The sequence below is a fragment of the Electrona antarctica genome, assembly GCF_951216825.1.
Source record: "Electrona antarctica genome assembly, chromosome: 1".
In the NCBI taxonomy this organism is placed as follows: Eukaryota; Metazoa; Chordata; class Actinopteri; order Myctophiformes; family Myctophidae; genus Electrona; species Electrona antarctica.
Window position 1 is genome coordinate 45689311 of NC_136806.1, and position 25140 is coordinate 45714450.

At 41.7% G+C, this 25140-nt stretch overlaps 1 protein-coding gene across 2 annotated transcripts in view; it reads right to left on the reverse strand.

The window, feature by feature from the left end:
* Window positions 1-25140, reverse strand: part of lingo2 (leucine rich repeat and Ig domain containing 2) — a 540448-nt gene that overhangs the window by 468856 nt on the left and 46452 nt on the right. The window contains exon 2 of one of the 2 annotated variants that reach the window (XM_079499246.1): window positions 15953-16018. The gene's annotated coding sequence lies outside the window, so the exon portion shown is untranslated. Of the gene's footprint in view, window positions 1-15944; window positions 16019-25140 lie in introns of both variants that reach the window. The other variant, XM_079499245.1, reaches the window with a different exon arrangement.

The window sequence follows — 25140 nt, forward strand, 5'->3', positions numbered from 1 at the left end:
TGCTCACAGTATGGTCTTGATTTTAATATAAAATACAATGCTAAGAAAAGTAAAATAATGATAATCCGAAGTAGGGAAGACAGACATTCAGCCTTTCCTGACTTCCATCTGGCTGGCACTGCTCTTAGTGTGTGCAGCGAGATTACTTATTTGGGCCATATCATCTCTGATGATCTCTCAGATGACAAGGACATCTATAGACAGCGACGGAAGCTGTATGCCCAAGCAAACATGCTGTGTCGCAAATTTAGCATGTGCTCGGTTCCTGTGAAGATATCGCTCTTTAGATCCTTCTGTACACCGCTGTATACTGCACACCTATGGTGCCGCTATAGACAAAGCAGCATCAGAAGACTCACAGTGGCCTATAATGATTGTATGAGGCTGCTGTTGAGAGTGCCAAGAAGCTCCAGTGCTAGCCAGATGTTTGTTAGTGTCGGAGTACCTACCTGCTCTGCTGTACTACGTAACCTGATGTACAGATTCATGTGTAGGGCATCTGAGTCAATAAATGACATCATTGCTGTAATAACGGACCCTACACGCAGTTCACTCAGGTTCTCATCGAGACTGTGGAACCACTGGCGCACATGTCTGTATGTCAGAAACTGAACAGTGTGGGATATGTGCATATATGTACCTTTTTATTTATTTTTATTTTTGTATTTACTGTTACAATATTGTATTGTTTGTGATATGGATCCTCCTGGGTCTGAAATAAAGATTGATTGAATACCAGCAGTAACCAGTAACAAAAGTACTGTTATCTAAGTCAAGGAACCCCAAAGATTCAAAATGAGAGATGATATTCTTTCACAGAGTATAGTAAATGATGATGGTGGGCAAAATACTAACACTGTTTTAGTCAGGAGTCTGCAGGAGCACATTTATTTACAAAAAATTATGATTATGAATCCAAAATGGATACACAGTGATTTGGAAAAGAACTGTCAATTATATCAAACTATTCCCAAAGTGGAATGTTGCTTTAACATTTCAGCTCTCCCTCTGTCTGACAAAACGCACTCAGACATACACAAGTCAACACATAATATATACGCCCCTGTCTCTGTTCCCTGCTGTCCTGGGTGTTGGGCTCGTCTTTGCCTGACCTTTGGCTATGCTGGAGTCCTGTCTGCTCAGCTGATAATTAACTTAATCTCATTAAAAAAAGAGAACTTCGACCCCGGGGACCGCTCCCTTAACTGCAACTAAAGTTTTGTAAAGCAGGTCAAAAGGAAGAGAAGTGTGTGTGTGTGTGTGTGTGTGTGTGTGTGTGTGTGTGTGTGTGTGTGTGTGTGTGTGTGTGTGTAGAAAGGAACAGGGGACAGATGCAAAGAAAGATTTAACGGCGTAGTGAAATGAAAAATACGTTTTTCACACTTTTAGACCATATCCGTGGTCATCATATGGGCATACCTAACAATGGATGCCAAAATGGGAAAATTCTCATTTCTGTGTGTTTTTATATCAAAAGTCCATAAAAATATTTTTTAATTACTTCCTGAAAACGAAAACGTGCTGCGTGATGACGTGTAGAGATACACATCGATAAAAGCCAATCAAAATGAAGCTCACCCGTTTAATTCCCCATATGTGCGCATCCGTCCTGCACAGCTGCTACTGATTACAGAAATCCAGATAAGTGTATTACTCGGTTTAAACTTAATCATCACGCTAAAATGTGTATCTGAAAACATTATAGGGTAGAAATAAGCCACATAACAGTAAACTGGTACAGCTGGCCAACTATCTGACTTGTAAACAAACACACACCATGCTTCTGCGTATAGCATAGCTACCGTCCCTAGCTACCGCCCCATCGCCTGAAGGGATGCGACGCTCTGATTGGTTCAGAAACTTCAGAGCGGTGTTTCATGTTGAAACCGTCTGAAACTTCAAAATAAAATGCCCACCATTTCTGTTTCCCTACACCTTTAAGGCGTCCGCGTACTGCATAGGATCTAATGCCGCCTGACAGCGAGTCGCGGGTTCGATTCCCGAGCCTGATGGCCTTTGCTGCATGCTTACTGCCTACACTCTACTGTAATATTCAATTCAAGGCAGAAAAGCCTGATTGACCTTCATAGTGGTGAGTAAACATTAGCCACTGGTTACATATCTCTCTTCCACTTTGGCAGATCACTCTATAGAGCACCGAAGTCTGACGTCAATATCGGTAGAGGGCGCAAATCCACGGGTTCATGTACTTTTTATTTGCATTGTAATCCCCATAGGAGGATTTTAGATCGCCTCTTATAATAACTGTGTTTGAAAAATAAACAAATCATCCAGGCCGCTTCACTCATATGGATATGAAGAATCAACTGAAAGAAAACGCTATAAACAGACTATCATATATGAGTGACTGACTGTCGCAAACGATACAGAGACACTTCCCTGACAATAATGCCGAGACAGCTTGTTTATTTTTGGACCACAATGCTTATATGAAACAAGATGACCCCATGTTATTCTCCATAGAGAAATTACTTCCGTGAACCAGGGGAATCGAGGGGATGAGCGATTGACGTCAGCACTTCGGCGAATCCATAATCCACAGTGGTCATGGTGAACAAAAACAGCCAAGTGTTCTGCGGGTATTATCCATATGGCGTCCATCACATTTGTACAACCTGCCAGAAAAGCTTCTAACACATTATGTCTATATGAACCATCCCTCTTTCTATCCATTTCGCTACAGCACTTTGGGGTTAAAATCACAGGGAAAATGAATTAACCTTTTAACACTGAACAGAAAATTAATCTTTAGGCTGAGGAGAGCACGCTGATAGCAGGAGACAAAGTATTACGTCCATTAGGGCCACGGGAGGGGAGGTGGGCGGGGGATGGTGTTGTGTGGCCCCTGAATACACTGGTCGGTCACGGATCGACACAAATGACTGTGCCGGGGGGGGGGGGGGGGGGGGGGGGGGGGTAATTCTACTACCCCCCTCCTTCCTCTATCCGGGCTTCTGGTAGATGATCGTTAGTGTCCCTGGTTTGATTGATATGGGTACATTTCTAATGGCAGGTGCGTGACTCATCTCGACACGGCAATCCCTAGTGATTAATCTCATTTTAAGACGCATCTGGAGGAGTAAAGACTCATTCTAGACAGGCTGATGTAATTTAGAGTGTATAATAATAATGTGATGGCGGCTGCAGCGCCCGGGATATTTGAGTCAGGGCAAACCGGAATGTCAGCGCTTCCTGTCATTGGAATGGCCTGCCAGGGATTGATTGTATGCGTTGATGAACTGATAAGGGGAAATGCGACAAAGAAAATGCGGCATTAATAATTCAGTTCAGCATTGTGCCACTAAACTGCACAGGATTGAGGAAAGCAGATGCAAACAAAGAACGATTAATCAAGCTCCTTCCAATTTAGGCTGATTGGAGACGTATTCCCATGACCACGAGGGCACTGATGGATGCTCCCCCTGATCACAAAGGATCCTGAGGTTAAACCTCTAAAACCTAGTTAATATGCAGCACACAGGAAAAGTGCATTGGAGGGTAGTCCTACAAAAACAGAATGCATGGTCAAACAAAACAAAATTCAGCTAAAAAAAAAAAAGTTTAAAATTGTAAGATTTAAGTGCAGTGATAAGGAAGCATATTAAATCTGCTCTATAGGCAACAATAATTATTATAAGCCATTAAGCCCCAATATTATATGCCCCATGAAAGCATAGAACTACTATTAGGAGAGGAAACAGAATCTCTTTTAATTTGAAAAGTAGTATATTCATTTCACAGAGGTTAAAACTGATTGGAATGGTCGTATCCCGAAGTCTCTTTCAACTGGGTTTATTTAGGACGAGTGCTTTCATTTAGCTAATGCCTTTAGCTCGAAAGCAGGAGAACTCATTGTTTGGAGCAAATTTTCAATTGAATCGTAGCGAAGGGCTTGTGAGGCACATTTGCACTTCCATTCAATTATTTCAAATGTTCAAGCTTTGGGATTAATGCAAACGGGACTTACCCCTTCAAGTCCACTCATATGTTGAGTAACAAGTCACTTGAAGTTCATGGTAAGAACACGTCTGAGGAGAACAGTTTTAGAATATTAATTATTGACCACAATAAAGAATATTACATTCTCTATTTCATTGGTTTACAACCTCTGGCCTGCGGTTTCAATATTACACTGCAATGACCTCAGATCATGTCAGCACTGTTGAGTGTGTGCTTGTTATTGCAGTGTGGTATTTTATGTGTTACCAATGAATCTCTTCTTTTGCGCAAACTATAGTTTTTAGTCATTTAAAGGAAATATTTTAAGTTCAAGGTTATTTACTTGAACTTGGTTATTAAATGGCTCTCACCCAAGCTTTTAACTTGTGGAAGTAAACATCTGACAGCAATGACCTTACTCAGTAGCGATTGGCTCAGTAATAGCATTTAAGAGACATCTGAAGTGAAATTGGGACATTCCAATGTCTACTTCATCAGACCTGCTTAAATGTTTGCAATCTATTTTGATTGCCTTGGGTTACATACTGAACTGGACGTTTTATTTAGTTATGTGACAAACAAAAATGATAATGGAGTGGAATTTCTCTCTTTCTCTCTCTTGCTCTATGCTGCTGCAATGGAGGATAAAACAAAGTTTGATAACTTTCGCTATCCAAGAGGACAGAACATAGTCTGCATGGTCTTTGTGATGGTATACAGTAGAAGTGGTTCCCAAACGGTATGCTGAGACACAAGTCCAGGTGTGCCTTGGGATTTTGTTGCAACCACAACATTTGTATTGTATTATACTGTACAATAGGGCATAGCAGTGTGTGTGGTTCCGTTCATTTTCCCCTATAGAGATTTACAAAAATATTTATATTGATTATTTTAAGCCTAGAATCAAGCCATCCAGGATCCTGGTGAACCTTTTGAACCAGCCGAGGATGCAATGTATTCTTAATGCATTCTCCCTCCTCTTGACCCAAATTCTAGTCTCAGACTAGACAAACTAAAAATCAACAGTTATTTTTGTATTTTGTTCTTTAGCACTCTAGAACTGTCTTCCATGTAGTTCCTCTGGGTACTGCAAGAATGTGTGTGACTGTGTGTGTGTGTATGTGTGTGTGTGTGTGTGTGTGTGTGTGTGTGTGTGTGTGTGTGTGTGCGCGCGCACGCGCGCATGCATATGTGTGTGCTATGCATGTGAACACCCTATGGAAGATTTGGATTGTATCTTTTGTTCGAATGTTTGTGCGTAGCACACACACTCACACTCACACTCACACACACACACACACACACACACACACACACACACACAGTTACCAAATTGATTTCAGGTAACTAGCTTAAAAAAACAACTACACTGTACCACCTGTACAAGACAGGTGGGTCAATAGGCGTCAGGGCGTGAGATGTACTGTTCTATAAGTGCAGCAAAGACAGCGAGGCAGTGTTCACTCATGTCTGCAGGAGCCCTTCCATCATGTATCTGGCATGTCAAGATAATCAATGCAATGAGGGCAGAGAGGCTGACCGTGATTGAACAGGAGGTCGCCATGGTTTGCAGTCAATTCTAAGGCCGATTGGATCATGAACTTCATGGAGGAGTCAGGCAAAATGAGGTCATGTGTCCGCTGGCTTTCTGCAGACATGGTCCTTTTGCAGCTAGCTCATTTCATTGGAGTTAATACAGTTGTAGCCTCGGAAACCCAGACGTTTTTATTTCCAGGGAGAAAAAAAAAGTCTGGGTCCGAGTCCACTTCAATTCGGCATAGAGTAGTGCAAACATCGCTCACTCTCTGCTGATTTCTGATCGTCTGCACCTTTGTTAAATTGACACACACGCACACATGTACACACACACACTCCTCTCTCTCTCTCTGTCCCTCTAAGTAATTAGTCTCATGTCGCGCAGCTGCGCATAGTTTCTCCCGGCGGATCCGGGAGCTGCCTATGCCATAAAAAGCATAGGTGAGTTCCAGGCTAATACAGTTGTGGTTCTCAAGTCCACAGGACTACAACGTTGATGGGTATTTGGCTGTGGACAAAATATGCTGTGTGCCAAGGAAGGATAAGAGTATGGAAGGTGGGAAGTGTATAGGATATTTACTGTTACAACAAAAGATGCTAGGAAGATGATCAGGTTGTTGATTATCTCTTGAAGCCTTTCTTTAAGACCTCTACAGGGCGTGTTTGTCTATGGCCTGGTTGTCTATAAAAAATGTTTATGTTTTTTTGTGGTTTTCGCCTTTATTTTATATATTTTATGAAGGGACAGACAGTAGGCTGACAGGAAATGGGGAGAGAGATGGGGGGAAGACATGCAGTAGAGGCCGTCGGGATCGGGAGTCGAACCCGCGGCACACTGCCAGACTGGATTACCAGCCAAGGTGCCTGGACCACTGAGCCATGGCCCAGGCCTAAAAAATGTATTTTGTCTGGCAAAATGGGATTTGGGGATCAGTAAACCAAAATGATTCAAGGACTTTTCAGTCACAGAACCTTGTACTCACTTGTAGCATCAAATACCGTATTGTGTTTTTCATAAATCTTTGCACAAGTGGGCTTGCGCGCACACGCACACACACACACACACACACGCACGCACGCACGCACGCACACACACGGCTGGATTGTTTCCGCTGACCAACCTCTTCCTGTACAGTACGTTTCCCATGAGCGTTTCCCATCCGTTCATGGTAGATTGAGCTTCACGGGCATTGTCAGCATCGTTTAAATATTTAACAAGCGGGGGGAAGAAACAAAAGAGCACCACATCAACGGGGGAAGAGTACCTTCCTCACAAACCCCAGGTATATTTCCCATGAAATCGTGTGCACTGACGTGGAATAGTGTCTCACCTTTTGTGTCTTCTGATGCTGTTAGGCCCTTTTAACCAAATGGTGAGAGTTCTCCCCTGGTGATGCTTCAAATTTCACATCTCTGCAACGGTCTAGCCAAGAATAACTACACCCAGGGGTGTGGGCTATATAGCGCACTTGATTTGGTGTAAAAAATAAAAAAATAATAAAAGACCAGTGCTGCGTTAGTCTCTCCACTCTGGTTACAGATTCATGGGGCCCTAACTAACTACACCCAACGCAAATCACTGCAAAGTGGCGCTAAAAGGGAATGCAGGTGCGAGTTTTCAACCAACGCAATTGTCCTTTTCTCGGTCAGCACCCACGTTGTAAATTTACCAGATGTTTTTGCACTCATCTGCACGCCCAGTGGTGTGTTGGTCTTAAAATGAGGTGTGGTCTGGCACATTGCTATCTTTGGCAACGTGAGAAAAGAGACCAGTTATGGGCGGGCTGGACAGCACAGTGACAGTGCAGGTATTTCCTTACCATTTAGACTCGAGTGCAGATTGTTAAGATGCGGGTTCTGGAGGAAGAAGACCTGGCAGACGACCGTGTTGGCTGACATGAAAGCACTCGATGAGATGGCCATGGACCGTTCCCAGTGGAAGAAAGCCAGTCCAAACCAGCGGTGCCTGGAAAACGGACTATAGACCGATGATGTTCCCAACTGAAACAATTGGAGCTAAATACACCGTTATGAATAATCCATGGCCAATCCATCTAATGACATACTGTATATGTCCTTGATAATGATAAGATATGCATCCGTTGTTGTCTTAATACATTATTCATATAGGGTTGGACACGTAACGTGACCAGAAGATATGAGACATATAAGAACAGAACAGGATAAGAATAAGCAACATGACACTCACAATTTAACAGTTGCATCTCGTATCAATAATAAACATATTAGGACAACAAACGCATCTTGTGTCAAGTACATTGACGTCATTAGATGGCCATGGACCATTCATAACACAAACCACTATGCCATCGATTGTTGCTAGAGCCCTTGGTCTTTGTTCTAAAGACACATTTGTATCTGTGGTTTATGTTTCAAGGTTCAAGGTGATCTTTATTGCTAAGACTTGTTTACAGCTTCATACAGTATGTAAGAGTAAAACTACCCAAAAGACAAACAAACACTGGTCTACATTATGGATCTGTTTTGTTGTTGGTGGGGGGTTAAGTTGGAATGGCAACCTGTTATTGATCAGTTTTTAATGTTTTCTTTTCAGCACTGGCATGATACTTGCCGATTTAAAGCATGATGGAATTCTTTGTTTGACTCCTGATAGTTGTAGAAGTTGTGTATGCTCTGAAACACCTGCATGGGGCTGTAAACCTGCTGCTTTACGCATGTTGATTCTTTTGGAGGGCGGACGCCTGTGGCTCTACTCGCTCAAGCGTGTTCGCACTGTGTAAAGTCAGAATTTTGGTGAGATATTGTCAAATCTATTAAGCCCTCTGTCATAACTAAAAAGAGTGGCTACTGTGGAGCTTATGAAAAAATCAAAGGAAGATCCACTTTCAACCTATGTTTAATATAATTGGTCCACCTTATGATAAAATGGTACCGTTTTTCCTACTCGTGTCTCAGAGGAGGGCTGTAGACCTTTCAGAAACCCGCCTACCAATGACACCATCATTAGGCAGGATTTCATATTTTTTATTTAGATCTGTATTAACAGTTCTACTGCGTACTACGCGTTACCCGCATTATAATCAAATATTCTACGCTGCCGAGATTGTTTTATTACCTTTAGATCATACGCTGAAGTATCTGGGCTTTTGATCGGCGAAGATCCGCCGAAGATAGCTTGCGCCGTGTGTTTACATTCCATCGCACCAATCGCCATCTTGCTACGCAACATGGAGGGGGGTGTGAGGCTGTTGTAGTCAGTCGATTTCCGGTTCTGACATCATAACAAGAAGCTCCTTCCACCAGATCCGCGGCAAAGACGGACTTTCTTTTTAATTATTAAAATAGGGCGATTTAGACACATAAAACAAATAGCGGGGATGTCGTATTAAGCAGGGCTTATCGTTTGATCAATCAATTTAAAGCCCTCAAAGTGTTAATACAAAAACTATAGCTTCCATTATGGCATATTTGCATTCTAGGAATAGAAATCCTGCAGTTAGGGGGCACGGTGGCGCTGTCGCCTCACAGCCAGAATGTCCTGGGTTTGATTCCAGCTGGGGACGCTGTGGGCACTGGGGGCATGTTGTCTCCTCCGCATCATTCAGCGCCTCATTGGCATCATTGGCGAAAGGGCCTTTCTGTGTAGAGTTTGCATGCTCTTCCCGTGACACAGGGCGCCTGATGGAGGGGAACGGAACTGGTTGGAATATAGTGTACCTTCCACACGCTAGGTCCTACTGTGGAAATACCCCCCGTCAGGTGACAAGAAGCGGCCTGCTCACTCCTCCCTCATGCATTGAATGAAGCATGAGCTTAGTTTGGGGCTCTCCCCAGGTTGGCAGAGGGAGAGTAGAACCCAGGATTACACCTTATGCATTGGCACCGGGTGACAAATGGGTTACAAAATTGTGGGATAAAAATTATAGGAAAAAAATAAAAGAAAGCCTGCAGTTTGTATTAGCTTGGATTTACCATCAATGATGTCACTGGTAGGCGGGTTTCTGAACTGTCCACAGCCCTTCTCTGAGACACTTACGGGGTAGACAAAATGGTGCCATATTATAATGAGCAGTAGTTAGGACCAATTATATGAAGATGGGTTGAAAATGGGTGAAGTCATCCTTTAATGTACGGTAAGTTGAAAGTTACAATGTCTGAGAGGCGTACAAGACAAATGACCTAAGCGAGGCGCCATCTTGATCTTAGTCATGGTTATACAGGTTTGAGAGTGCCAAGTAACTTAGATGTGGGAGAAAAGAAAATCGAATGAAAACATTTCATGCAATACATGCAAACCTCAGTTGACGTTGACATCGACATCGTATCAACTGAGAGTTCACTCTGTTTTTGATTATTTGCAATTGTGCCCTGTGCCCATGTCCCACTTGATTGAAATGTAATTGCGGAAAACCATCAGCGATGGATGCTTATCGTAAGTCCCCAACAAAGACAGCAACATGCACCATGTAATTGAACACCAGATATGAAAGCAGCAGGACAGGATGGATACAACAACAGAAAACAAAGGATGGATAAAAAGACAGACAAGCTAGAGCAACACAGGTGCTGTACTGTACGTGTTCACTCTTCACTCTTACCTGCTCATTTAATATAAATCACTTTGGATAGAAACATGATATGCCTGAAATGTAATGCAATAAGGAGCAATACATGGTTGCGAGTTTGGATGGAATTTGGAAGAATCCCACGATAACACATACTGTATATTCCTCTATTCTTTATGACCAGGATATAGTAGTGAAATGCTGGGTTGTAAAGACTGATGTCCTATTTTTGGGAAATGCATTCACAAATTCCCACAAATATTGTATGATCCACCCATATATTAAATTATTAAATCTATGTAGATCCTTGTATGCATGCATATTGTATGTAGATCCTTGTATGCATGTGTCTATAATGTGTATGTACATGTATGTATGCCTGCCTATGCATATGTTTCTTAATGATTGAATGGCTTTTCCCATTGACACGCAGAAGAGAACATTTGCAATGAAAATCTGAAAATGAATGTGAATCTGAAAATTAATGAAAATCTGCCGGCTGTGGCTCTGTGATGTCCTAAGAGCAAATAGACATTTCACTGCATTGAAAAGAATGATGAAAGCATTACAGAGATGGGAGTGTTGGCAAAATGGCTCCATCTCCTGGACAAGACAAAGCAAGGCTGTAACAATGAATTATTGTGTCAATGTAGTGTTAATGAAAAACTATAACACACATATATACGGAAAACGTGGACAGATCCTTATTGGGCTTTTTAAGCAGGTCCCTTTTTTCCTCTCAAATTAATTGGTTTAACAAGCACTTTGTGAGGGCCTGTGTGCCAAGAAGCAGTGAGCTACAGCTGTTCCACAATGTCTCTGCCACAGCCTAAATTAAGCTGAATCGCTGGAAGGAAAAGTGCTCCCCAAGTTGGTTCACAACTTGACATGGAAATGTAGCCAAAAATAACGCAAAGCAACTCATCCAGACTTTTCTTGTTTCTTATGTAATTTCCATTCTTTGACATATACACTACACTATGTGCATGTTTCGAGTATTTCACTCCTTGTAGATTTGTGATGTAATTCGGTGGTTTAGGTTGCCTGATTCACTGTTGTATTGTGTGAACTAAACTAGACATTATGATTATTATGACATATATGATTATTACTTTGTTATGATTACCCAATTCATTAAGAATCGAGTCTTATTTTAATTGAAGGACTGAAGGTCTTTCCCCCATAGTCTTCACATGCTGTTGTGTTAAAGCATCACAGAAAGTGCAGACACATCATGGTGATTGTGCTCCAGAGTACCCTTGCAGGGAGGGGATAGATTGTCTCCAGAAGGAAAAGCAGCATGACTGTAACGAAAGGAAACTTGCTCCTGGGCCAGTTGGCCATTCAAGAAACAGAGGTTTATTTCTCCCCCCAAAAAACTCACTTGAACTCCATCCGGCTATCAGTGACAGTGTCAGGCAAAGCAGAACCATGGCTGTTCACCTTGAAGGGTCCCTCGGAGATTGGCCTCTCTGGAGCTAACTGATATGGACCGGCGCCCAATTTCCTTTTGGCTAATTAGCTGGCCACCATATCAGTGCCAGCCCTTATCGCCTGCCCCACCCCCCGCCTAGTGTGTATTCTCTCGTACTCCCAACAGCCATGTGTGTTCACTGTCATTTCTCTGCAGCAAGGCCATAGCACGACATCTTGCCCCTGAGTGTGAGATGACAGGCTTTTCTCTTTATATTCAGTCATTACCATGGACAGCATGTGCCCTCAAAGCATACTGTACAAGTGTAAACTATCTATTGGTTAGTATGTTCACTACATGAGCACAATGTGCAACAATTAGACCGTTCACAGCAGTATAGTAGAATGCAAATAATCACCTTTAGGATGTACTGTACGCACACCGTAGTCTGTAAAGAGGGAACAAGTCATTTGAATATTTGGACAGGTATGGATTTTTAAGTATTTAATTTAAGCACAAGACCACTTTGGAGTTACATCATGGCAAAGTAACTACACCACCCAAACCTCTGCCAAAGTGGTCTTGCCCTTTAAGTCAGAATATTTTTTTTTATTCAGATTATGCCGTGTGTGTGTGTGTGTGTGTGTGTGTGTGTGTGTGTGTGTGTGTGTGTGTGTGTGTGTGTGTGTGTGTGTGTAATCGCTAGGATTAGCTAGGATCGCTAGGATTAGCAGCAATTATTTTAAATTAAATTACAGTCTGGTCTTTTCTCTCTGAAGTTGTCCCCAGACAAGCCCTCCATCCAGCTTCTCCAGTCATCTAGAGTTTCCATACATATAGCCAGCTCACTGCTCAGTTAGCTTTTCAATCACAAATAAACAACCCAGGTCAACAAAAGGCCCAATTACTGTACCTCTGGTATAAAAAACTAAACTAAACTCAAAAACTCAAAAAAGGTAGGCAGGACAACAAAGGGGTTCAACATAGCTCCAGCATGTCCTAGTAATTCTTGTACAGTAGAACTTTCGTTATTTGAACCCCTCACTGACTGATCCCAACATACATTCAACTGAACATAAAAAGAGGTCCACACTCCACACAAATAAGCAGCAAATGTGCATTGAAAAGCAGAGGCGGCTTTAAGAATCCGAGGGCCCATTTTCAAGAATAGAAAAACAACAAGGATTAAATATTGCAAGTTTACTGTAACATCCGTATTTCAGTACCACGGACAGCTCAACATGGATGCACTCATGGATGAAGCATCATGTGCAGTAGATGGGTGGGTTGAGAGACCCATGATGGTGGGGAGAGGGGTCAATTCATTTATTCATTCATTCATTCATTCAATGAGGTACTGGTCAAATGTATTTACCCAAACTTCCGGCGCCCTTGCCACACGGTTCATCAAACTCTGCTTTCATTGTGATCTCACCTACAGACCTATAAAGGTTCTGTGACAGCAATCTTGCATGGCTGTGACACTATGTGTCACTTCGACAAAATCTGTCCTCGCCACAGGCTCACAAGGTGAAAACAATAGCTGCCACTCTGCCATGGCTGGTAATTAATAAACTAGGTAATTGTGTGGATCTCAGTAATATTTCTATATAGTAGGAATAAATGTAAAGATAAACAGTAAAGTGTATCAACAATAATTGATTTACATTGAATGGAGAGAATACTTAATACACTAACACTCTATACAACAACTTAGTGTTTCTTGTCTGGGTCCGTGGGAAAAGAGATTCTCTTAAACTCATGAACCTTAGCATCCCTATCCTGGGCATGTCATACTAGGCGAACATTCTGTGAAATTAGAAGATTCTTTTTTAAATTTTATTTTCACGATTTTTCAAAAATAGCAGACCTACAAGCTCGTAGCGCGCCACTCGGTGGCGCGCTATGAGCTTGTAGATCTGCTATTTTTCAATAGCTAAATTATAACTTAAATTAACTTAAAACACCAAAAGGGGTTCCCGCCCAAAATTGTTTAAGGTTATTGTAGCAGTCAATTTATATTGGGGGTCGGGAGGGGGCGGGGCAGGGGTCCCGAGACATTGCCAAAGCATTTCCGGGGGTCCCCGGCCAAAAAGGTTGAGAACCCCTGGTGTAGAGGGAAAAAGGAGGGGACCAAGACAAGTACAGACCCTGACTGGACCTCAGTCAAAGAAGTACATACGGTAGGATTTAAGTGGTTAACATCATTGTGTCCACCTGATTAAATAAGACATTTCAATGATTCTTCAGGCAACCTGATGTCTGCTTCATTCACTCCGGGCCACGCTTCTCTCAGTGATCAAAAACAGCTTTTATGTGGGGTGTTCATGATATCCCCAGTGAGGCTGATTCTGATGCATATAATCCAGAGATGGCACAGACCTCTCAGAGTGCACCAGTGTTGTCAAACCGCTGCACACTCCCAGCACACAGACAATAAAGGGCATATGGATAATTTCACGCACTGTTATGATTTTATTCAGGAATGGCATTGGACTGCTAGTAGGTGAGATTGATTTCAACGGGGGATATCAAAAAAGGTGATGTTGTGGAAGCTCAACAGTGCTTAACAGTACAATGTGGGATATTACTGTTGCTGAAATGTTTGTTTTTTTGTGACAACGTTTTTATTAAACATTTTTCAAATCCCCCATCCCGTCAACCAACCCACAAGGTTCCAAATGATCGTTGCAACAGGAAAGACATTTCGTCAATTAGCTCGACATCTGACAACATATAGGCTGCATGGCGGCTGGTAAACTTGATAAAAAAAACTGTTGCTCAAATGTTTATTCATTTGAAATCAAATAGTTTGCATACACAAGGGCATGTCTACTATTGCTTATGAGGACAGTTTAGTGCAATTTAGTGAATTTCACCCACTATCACTAGGCCCTCACTGCCCAGCATTTTAGAATCACTAGTGGGTCTGCTTTGTAGCGTGTGTTTCACTGTGGCAGAAGCAAACTATTGCTATTACCTTTACCACCTGTGTTAAGAGAGGTGAGGATCCTCCTGCCTCATAAGGCTAAAGCAACAAAACGGCATTCTCACAATGAGGCACGGTAGCTGTGTGCTCTGCCTGGGCTGCCATGTTTCATGATGGTGAGAAAAATGGAGGCGAGATGTACTATGAAGGATGCACCTGGCAAAATCCAGACTCCTTAATGTCTTCTTAATGCGTTTCTTTTGCAACATTTGGCTCTGGGGCATCACAGGGTGACACATGTACACAATAACGGCCGACTAAAAGCAGCATAAGACCATATAATAGCTTTCATGGTCATTAAACTTTAATAGGGCCACATAACTAATACAGTTTTATACATCTTTTCCAGATTCTCACACCACCCACTCACTCCCTGCACCCTCTTTTCTCACAGCCAGACCAACATACTAGGTTTCCAAAGCAGATTGATTTGCACAGACATGACCAATGGCTTTTAATGTGATAATACATCATAGGCCACTGTGTTCTAATGGGAGCATGGTTGGTTCAAGGGAGGGAAAGAGGTGTGTATAGGGGAGAAGGGATTGACTGCAGTTGGTCACAGTTACGTGACCGGCGTGCTTTAGTCGCCTTACCAACAACAGTGTGAATTACAGCAGAGAGCAGTGGATGTCAAGGAGATCTAACACTGTCTCTCAATTAGGCTGAGCTTGGACAGGTGGCCGAGGGTTGGCTGATTGATTCATCCCTTCACCCTTTTTCAGAGCGTTTCAAGGCAATGACATGCCAATTTGTTCTCATTTCCACATGGGAGGAAAAACAGGAGACATTTGAAGGCCACTTAAAAGCTACAGGCATGTTTCTCTGAAGCGTTTCCCTGAAACAGTCGAAAAGCTCTTGACACAGACGTTGACCTTTTCACTGACTGTTAAGACCCTAACAGTAAAAAACTAAAGACTATTGTAATTTGGGGTTGGTGAACCGGTGGGTGGACAGCGTATACTACAATTGTTACAGCTATGAGAAATAAGTGAAAGTGGGGTGTTTTACAATGGTTACACTAGTAGACAAAGATTACACTGCTGCTTTCACATTCAAAGGAACCAGACGGGCGATTACAGATGAAAGGTCTCAGTAAACTCAAACTAAACTACCACAACAATACCTGTGGTTGTCTACACTACACTGTCCATTGAGGTGTATGTATTTTCTAGGGGCGCTAGGCCCTCCTATGCCCAGCTTTGTGTGTCACCACGGAATGTGATGATTTGATTGGCTGAGCACGGAAAAGTGATGATAAGGTATGATGATAAGAGCGCCCCTCGTTATGAAACCTTATGACACCTTACGAAACCTCAGGAAAAAACTAATTGGGAACCCCAATTTCATATGCTGAGCCCAAATAACTGGTTTCATGTTGGGCGCACGCACGCACGCACGCACGCACGCACGCACGCACGCACGCACGCACGCACGCACTCACTCATCCTCTCAGCCCCCAACCCCACCCCGCGCTCCACACATACAGTAAGAGTACAGTCTTACCTGTTACTGTAGACATAACGGGTGGCCTGTATACCAAGGGAAGGCATGGTGCACTTGAGGTTAGTCCTGTAGAGAGCACAATAAAAGTGTGCATGTTATTCCTGGTTTATGATACGATACGTTCTTCAGTAAAATAAAGCAATTAAAGTATTGTGTGTACTCGGTGTGTGAATATACTGTGTACAGTATAGTCACATTGTCGTTACTTGACACATCAGCAGTCACAATTTGTTAGTGATCAATTGTTCACGTCTAGAGTTCGGGCCGCTATGTGGGAAGTCCCTTTTCTCTGTAACTGTCGTTCCTTGTCCTCGTTATGCCTGTACTATATGGAGATCTATGATGTCATCAGTATAAGCCCAAGTATTGGAATGCCCCCTTTTGTGCCCATATATGGAGCTGACTGGCCGGACAGTCCGATTTTAATATATAGGATTATATATAATAAAAGAGATGTCCCGATACTGTATCCGTATCGGAATAGTATCGATATCGGCCCAAGTTATTTGTCATATCGGCTCATATCGGTATCGACGAATATGCCAGTCTAACCACCGATCCGACACAGGGGTAAGGATTTGAAACTTTGACACTATGGCAGGTAAATATAATGTTGGGGCATGTGGAGTTTGCTTTCGAGTTGCCAAAACTGCAAGTGCACATTTGAGTGAGGAGTCTGCTATAAACACAACACGAGATATATAGCTAGACAGCTAAACACAACACTGCGCAACGACATTGCTCCCTTCTCCTCAGTGGCTGAGTTTTTTTGGAAAGAACCTGAGCCTTCATTGGTATCAGCAGTAACACCTGTGAAGGAAGTAGGTTAGCAGCCCCGTAGTGGGAAGAGTTATTCTGTGTGCATATAGCCCATTGATCTGAATTTGAACACAGGCATTGACAACGCAATCCTGGGGAGTGTGGTTGCCTGTATATAGGCAATATAATAAATATTGTGATGTCACCGTATATTGTCCAATCATATGAGGGCAAAAAAGTGTTGATCTAATAGTTGCTACTACTTTGGGATGCAATAGAAATGTGATGCATGATGTACAGACCACACAACCCAAACTCTGCATATCCCCAAATGCTAAATTGAGGATGATGGCATAAAGGGAGGGGCCATTGTGAGTGAAGGGGAGGTCTGCCATTCTACGCTCTGATTGGCTCTAACTGATACTTTATATGACGCCGAAATTGGCGCTGTGATTAGCCGTTGTGATTGGCTGGAAGGTGTGCCATTCTGCGCTGCGATTGGTTGAACATTGCATAATGGGTTAGAACAGGTACCTAAACGGGTATGGACTAGTATAACAAATAACTGAATAGTTTTATCACATGGCTTTCCAATAATTAAAATGTGTTCTATTGAAGTGCTCAGAAAAGTTTTGCTTGCCAACCTAAAGTCGTGTGTCCCTGCTTTGTCAAACACAATAAACAATGGATTCAAGCTTCTTCATTTTCTTCTCTCTTTTGTATTTAATAAATGATGTTGACTCAACTGAAACCCTCAACTTTTTCCCTGCAGTGTACCATTTAAACCAAGCAGCAGAAGAAAAACAGAAAAGAAGCAGGCAAATGAACACAGGGTCTACTTGGCAGAGTTTCAAACTGTCTCTTTGTATCATCTGTATCAGTCATGCTGACTGAAAGAACACAGTGATGGAATGCTTAATGTATCTACTAGAGTAGACTAGAGTGATATGCAAAGGCCAACAGTCAAGCAGCCTGGACTGCGTTTGCCGTGTGGTTGCACGTGCGTGCACACACACATTATTTACAATGATCCACATAGCCTACATGTATTTATGAGTTACAAAGTGTATAAACATAATTCATAAAGCACTTACAGTACAGTATAAAAACAAAACTGATGCCTTATAATGTCAATACAATTACTACTACAACTACTAATAATAATAATAATAATAATAATATACATACACAACACATACAGTACAGTAAATATAATAAAATGTGTTGTGAGAAATAAAACATTAAGGGAATCAAACAATACATTTTCCAATCCACATACTGTAAAAGGCCTGATAAATGTATCGAGCCTGTGCTCTTCAGGCACATCATTCCAGTTCCAGAGCTGAGTGGACGGGTGACCGCGCCTTGCACTGAAGTCGTGCAACAAGCTCCCTTTGAGGATCAAAGCTGTCCCCACCCTAAGGACTTTTAAAACGTTCCAAATGAACCTATGAACCCAAAGTAGCTATTTTGCATGGATATTATTTGGGTGTGCCTTGCGATTTTGACTTGCCCTCTGGTATGCATTTGGCACAAAATGTCTATAAACCACTGTCCTTGTATACTGCATAATATGTGATCATAGTGGCCCCATAGCATATAGCTCGTTATTATTTCAATTAGTAGTAGTAACACAAAGACACATTCTTGTATAATTATATAGTTGTCTGCAAGTGGAATTATTAGGATTAATAAATCAAATTGGTTGTTTATGCCTCTGCATTGAAAATGAAGTTGAATTAGTTTAACCCATTTTGGGCGGGAACCCCTTTTGGTGTTAGCATTATGTTATGCTTTAGCTATTGAAAAATCGAAGAACGACTGACATAGAAACATAGCTTTCTCAGAACACTGTCAGGATGTACAGGTAGAAGACATTTTTAGAATCTGATCTCAGGCCAGAATGGGTTAAGCTTAGTCTTGCTTCATTACCATCATTTCTTGCGGAATGAGGACCCAGGACCTAGGGGGCAGCCTGTGTTTTGATTCACATGAATGCCATTATGTTGCATATTTTCAGCCCTGGCAAAGATGCATATCCCCAACCTACAAATAAATTCCCCATTATGAATATGAGTTATAGTTTCCCCTACTTTGAAAGCATCCATCAACCTCACATGATATTAACGATGTGCCATTTCTTTCAAGGCATTATCTCTAATTGCTGATGTTGTTGAAAACACTGGCACCACAGTGCTGGGAGTGGGAGGGTCAGGATAGGTAGTCCGCCCACCCAGGGTTATCTGAGGCAGACGAGTGGGAGGAAGCGGTGCGAAGCCTAGAACAAATGTTATAAGTCAGCTGCAGAGAGTAGAGCGATCCAAGTGCATATAGTACAGTCTAAAAGTAGGCTATTATCACAAAAAGTCTTTCACTTTCCACTTTTTTACTATGAAAATATCAGACAATATTGGGTCTCGGTGTTGAGACAGAAATGTCAAAGCTCCAAGGTTGTCATCGACATTTGCACATCGTTCTAATAGCTGGGAGGGAATATGTCAAAAATCATGAAGATTCTGTACTTGGGAGTGCTGAATAATAAATAAATAAATGTGCTATTCACCTTGTGCAGTTAAACCATAGGAGCTTAAACCCCCTCACCGCTAACGCAAACTGCATTTAAAAAACCCAATAAGTGCATCTAATAATATACAAAAATGGCTTAACATGGACACGTATACAAGAACAGTGCTAGCTTTTCCTGTAAGGCCTCAACGAAACCTGAAGACAATGGTGGACATTTAGGTGCACCATTGCCTCTGCATTTTCAACAATTGTATTTATTAATCCTAATAGTTCCACTTGCAGACAACTATATAATTATACAAGAATGTGTCTTTGTGTTACTACTACTAATTGAAATAATAACGAGCTACATGCTATGGGGTCACTATGATCACATATTATGCAGTATACAAGGACAGTGGCCCAAAAACCTGCCCTCTTCTGATTGGCCGGGCCCAAAAACCTGCCCTCTTCTGATTGGCCGGGCCCAAAAACCTGCCCTCTGCTGATTGGCCAGGCCCAAAAACGAGCCCTCTTCTGATTGGCTGGGCCCAAAAACCTGCCCTCTTCTGATTGGCCGGGCCCTAAACCTGCCCTCTTCTGATTGGCCGGGCCCAAAAACCTGCCCTCTTCTGATTGGTCGGGCCCTAAACCTGTCCTCTTCTGATTGGCAATATCTCTAAATTATTTTTTTTTTGATGAAATTAGACATTTTAACGCATATTTTTTTGAGTGGTGTAAACCACTCCTACAACTGGCTTTTGTGTGCATAAAAAAATGACCGTGGTTGCTATGTTCAAAATAATTTCTGACGTAATTAAATCACACCCGGGTGAACTGGATGACCGTAGCAACCGTGGTCATTTTCTCTGCGCAAAAAAAGCCAGTTGTGAAATCACATCCAGGTGTGATACATACATTTATCAAAAATGATAGCTTTTTTTACTTAACATATTTTGTGTGATTTCATTACGTCAGACATTACGTCAGACCACAGCTGATCATGCTATATAAAACCTTACACCACTCAGTTCACACGGGTGTGATTTTTATACATATGTTTGCATAGTCCGACCTATTGATGCATGTTTCTCAAAAATAAGTTAAGATAAAAACACATCCAAGGACATTGTTTTGATATGACTTGGTGCCCATGATATGTATCAAAAGATGGACTTGAAGGTCTACCGTCCTCCAAAGAAAATGTTGTACCATTACAGAATAATTCAGAGTTGAAAATCGCTTAGTCATACCATACACCTCAGAATAGTGAACAAATAGCCATGACAAGTATAACTCTCATTGGAAAAACTGCCCTTTTATTTTTTATGACTACTAACATAATACAATTATAATAAATATTACAGAAAATACAAAACAACAAAACAGTTACTCTTGCAGGGTCTGTGCCCACTGCCTCCTCCCCCCACATTGCAGTCCAGTTGTTGTTGTTGATATTGACATTGTGTGTGTGTGTGTGTGTGTGTGTGTGTGTGTGTGTGTGTGTGTGTGTGTGTGTGTAGGCTAAATAAAAAAACACCCACCCACTGCCCCCCCTCCTTCCCCCCTGAAATGAAGGAACCTCTTGAGCAGCAGAAACTGGTTCAGTGTCATGGTGCACCTGAAATGGGGGGTCTACTCTCCACAGCCTCACGCCGCAACTAGTAGGTCTTCATTGCAGATGTGCTGGAGCAGCTCGAGATGGTTGGCTGTTCCATGCAGCCACATCAGTGGCCATCTCATCTTCATCTTCCTCCTCCTCTTCATCCGATGACAGTTCTAAATATATAAAAATAAATAATCATTTAGCTGTAGTGCACGCTACAATACATTCCTTTGGTGTAACCTAATTCATACAAATTTTGCCAATCACATACGAATTGTAGCCAATTCGTTATTGGTATGATAAAACATCAGTTTTTTACCCTGCTGCTGGAGAGTTGGTTTCTAACAGAGCTAACAAATAAACATCTGTATTGAGCTAGCATGATATTCAAATGAATTTATTGTGCCGTGGCTTATATGCTATATGATATAAGGTTATGAGAAATGTTCCATTACTTTCTTTCTGATATATTCAGTGGTACGAACACCCATTTTATTATCACATCGTTAGCAAAATGTCCGTTGCTGCTGGCGGGGAATACCCGGGAGGTGGTCGTTAGCACAAGCCTGTGCTAACGCTGCGTCATCATCATAACATTTTTATATGATCGTGCATGCTAATAATCCAAAGCATTTATTTATAGCGATCATCTTATATGATTTAGCCTATAAGCCACGGTACAATAAATTAATTTGATCATCATGCTAGCTCAATACTATATAGATGAATTATTTGATAGATTAGCTTAGCGACCACCTCCCCGGTATTCCCCCCGCCAGCAGCAAGGGATAATTTGCTAATGGTGTGATAATAAAATGGGTGATCGTACCACTGAATATATCAGAAAAAAAGTAATGGAACATTTCTCATAATCATATAGCATATACGCCACGGCACAATACATTCATTTGAATATCATGCTAGCTCAAATGTACAACAGATGTTTATTAGTTAGCCAGCTTAGCACCTCCAGTCCACCACCATAGCAGCAGCAGGGCGGGAAAAATACAACGGCGGACATTTTCTGGTAAAAATGTTACAGACAATACGATTATCTTACTAGTAGTGAGCACATCGGGGGTTGCTCGTCTTCTTCAATGCTTTCGCGGCAAGGTTCAAACTCCTCATCAGAGGACGGTGGGGAGACGAAGAGGCTGGAGGAGGAGAGGGTTCCGGCAATACAACTACTACAACTATTATTACTTACTACTACTGCAAAACTCGCTCAAATATATACTACTGCTTTCAACTTTTTTTTTTTTACCGCTTCACAATTGTTGCGTTAAGCAGACGACGGTAATGAACCTGTACGTGCCTTTTGGCGTAAAAACTGGCAAAGAGTTAATGTTTGTGTTGGCACCGTTTGTTTTACATCACCATTACATCACCTAATCAACATGAGTTAGACTTTAATATATTAGCGCCCCTCACTTCACACGGGTGTGATTTTTTAAATACCATGCAGACCAAACACAATGGTCTGCACAGTAGGCATAAAGCCCACTGGGTGACCCATCTAATTGGAATTTCTGCAAACAGATCACTAAGGGGCCAGACCAAAAAAATTGCCTTTCTGATATTTGGCACATGGCAATGTAAAAATAGACTCAGGATCAAAGTGTCAGAATGAAGGTACTATCTCTAAAAAGAAAGAGGGAAGGAAAAGTTTAATGGTGCGCCAGCCATGAAAGATTCACCTGTAACTCTCGTAACTCGGCACCCTAACGCCTTCAGAGAAGGATGCCGCTTCATCTCAACAACTGAGAATTCAACTGTGTGCCGAGCAAAATTCAAAAGCTAGTTATATCCAAAGCATGCTTTGATTACATTTCACATTGCTGGTTCCCAGTGCAGTTATTCACAAGGTCAGTCGGTCCATTAACAGTTTGACTGCGGAATTAATTAGTTGATTAATTAGTTGACTGCCTAGATTTCACTAACCTTTGAAGAACGACCGCACCGACATCATTGTTCCTTTTCAAGAAAATCCGCTTTAAAATGGTGTAATCCTTTGTCATAGTGTTGAAAAATATTCCAAAGTGGCGATCAACAACACAGAACGGAAGAGGAACGCGCCCGCTGCGCACCACTGCCGCCATTGGAATGCATTGGGCCTCAATTTCCCAGAACCCTTTGCATGCCAGTGTGACGTCATCAAAATGCATCACCTATCCCACTCTGTCTGATGGAAACCCCTGTAAGTCTAAAAACGTATTATAAACGCAAATTAAACAATGAAAATGTAACTTGTGTAACTCGTTATTGGGAGAGAAGCTGTACTGCAATCAATTAACTTGTGTAACTCGTGAATGGGAGGGAAAGTGTTGCTCATTACAATCATGGCCTAAAGGTAGTGAAAACATGACAGTGAACGGGAAAACCTCTGCTATGGACACAGCGGACAGGATGAACGTCATTGTGTGTATGGGTACAGCTCGAACTGTCTATGATAAACACATAGAAATCTTCCTGGTAGTTTGTTTTTAGTCAATCTTAGTTTCAATCTGTCAAATTCAAAATACAAAAATATTTGAGCAAAAGAAAGTATACTAAAATCACAACTTTGGTTGTAGCTTTGTCTTCAATCTCGACCCAGGGACAAAGAGCAGGTTCCTGTCTGAGAAACTCAAGGGCCTAGAGGGAATGGAGAGTGTGTAAGGAAACAAACATGTTGATATAAGAAGGAAAAGTCTTGAGCTTGATCTTTTAAAACTACTATTTTTACAAAAGGTTCTGAGTATAGTTCCAAGTTCATCACAGACTCAGAGGGATTAACTGTAGCTTTATCTGAAGAAAAGTGGAGGGGAGGCTAAAGAGGAAAAAAAAACAGAGAAATAATTAGCCATGACCGAGTGAGACTGAGTGAGACCAAGAGAGACGGCGAAGGAGAGGGCGAGATGGCTAAAGCGTTATACCAAGCTACCATATTAGGGATGTACAATATTATTTTAGTACAATAGTATTTTACCAATATCCAGTTACCGATTAACAGCATGGTCAAATTGACCGATACCGCGATAAAATGTTTACAGTAAGGTTTACCTGTGCAGGTGTTGACACAAAGGGTTGCCCACCTGCCCCTGGCAGGTAAATAAAACATTTGGGCAGGTGGAGTTTGCTTTCAGGTTGAGAAGGGATGCAACCGTTTATAAACACAACACATCTGTCTAAACACCTGAACCTGGGCAGAGCACTCAGTCTTCTGTTCTGTGGTCAAATAAGAGCACTGTTTACCTATAATATGCTGTTTTCACTGCTAAAAATATAAAATAGCAAGTGTGAACCCATAGTTCGATGGGCAAGTGCTTCTGAGACCTTAGTGTCAACCCTTGCCGGTGTGCACACTTCTAAAAAATAACTGTGAAATTTATTAGGGCTACTGATGCACATGTTCAACTAACATAAATGTAGTATTTTTACTTAGAAACACTGATTGAATCTGCATGCTTTTTCAGATTCACATTAGATACCGATATGATGACAAATTATTCCTAATTATTTCTAACAACAAATGAACAATTTTGTGGTTTCAAAAGCTAGTTTTTCTACATTGAAGTTGACATAGCTACAATTTACAATTTAGGCATTTAGCAGACGCTCTTAATCCAGAGCGATTTACATTAAGTAATAACAAAAAGCATGGCATACATCACATAATATAAAAAGGAGTTCTCTATTTAGCTCTATTTACACATTTAGTTATTCACTTTAATTGTACATACATTTATTAGTTTTAATTTGACACTTGCTTTAGCAATGTACCCGCATGTTTTAACTTTTCTCATGCCAATAAAGCTCCTTTGAAGTGAATTGAGATTGAAGGGAGAGACCATGACAGAGCAAGAAAGTCTGAACAAGATATAGAGACGGGGGGAAGATTCTCAACGGCCGTTTCCTACATTGTAAGTATATCTCCCCCATTTAGCATAAATTACAATGGCTGAGTGTTGCCCCTGCTTGAGGGATTGACTGCGATCATCCTAATCTACTGATGCCAGCTAAATCTGATGACTCTCCAAAGTTTATTATGCCATGAGGGCTAGAGAGGACCTGATGAGCAGCAAATCACATATCAGGGTACGCACTCTAGAAAGACAGCTCGTTTTATGAGTATCGCAAGATCCCCTACATGGTCTTCCCACAAAGAACATTCCTAGATTCTGCATCGGCTGGCCACAGATTGCCCACAGCAAACATATGCACACATGAGGTGAAATCTGTACAAATTAGATCACTCATCCTCAGATATGAAACTGACTGACTGTTACATGACTGCTCATTACAAGCCCGGGTTTATAGCGAGTTTTCACCTACCTTT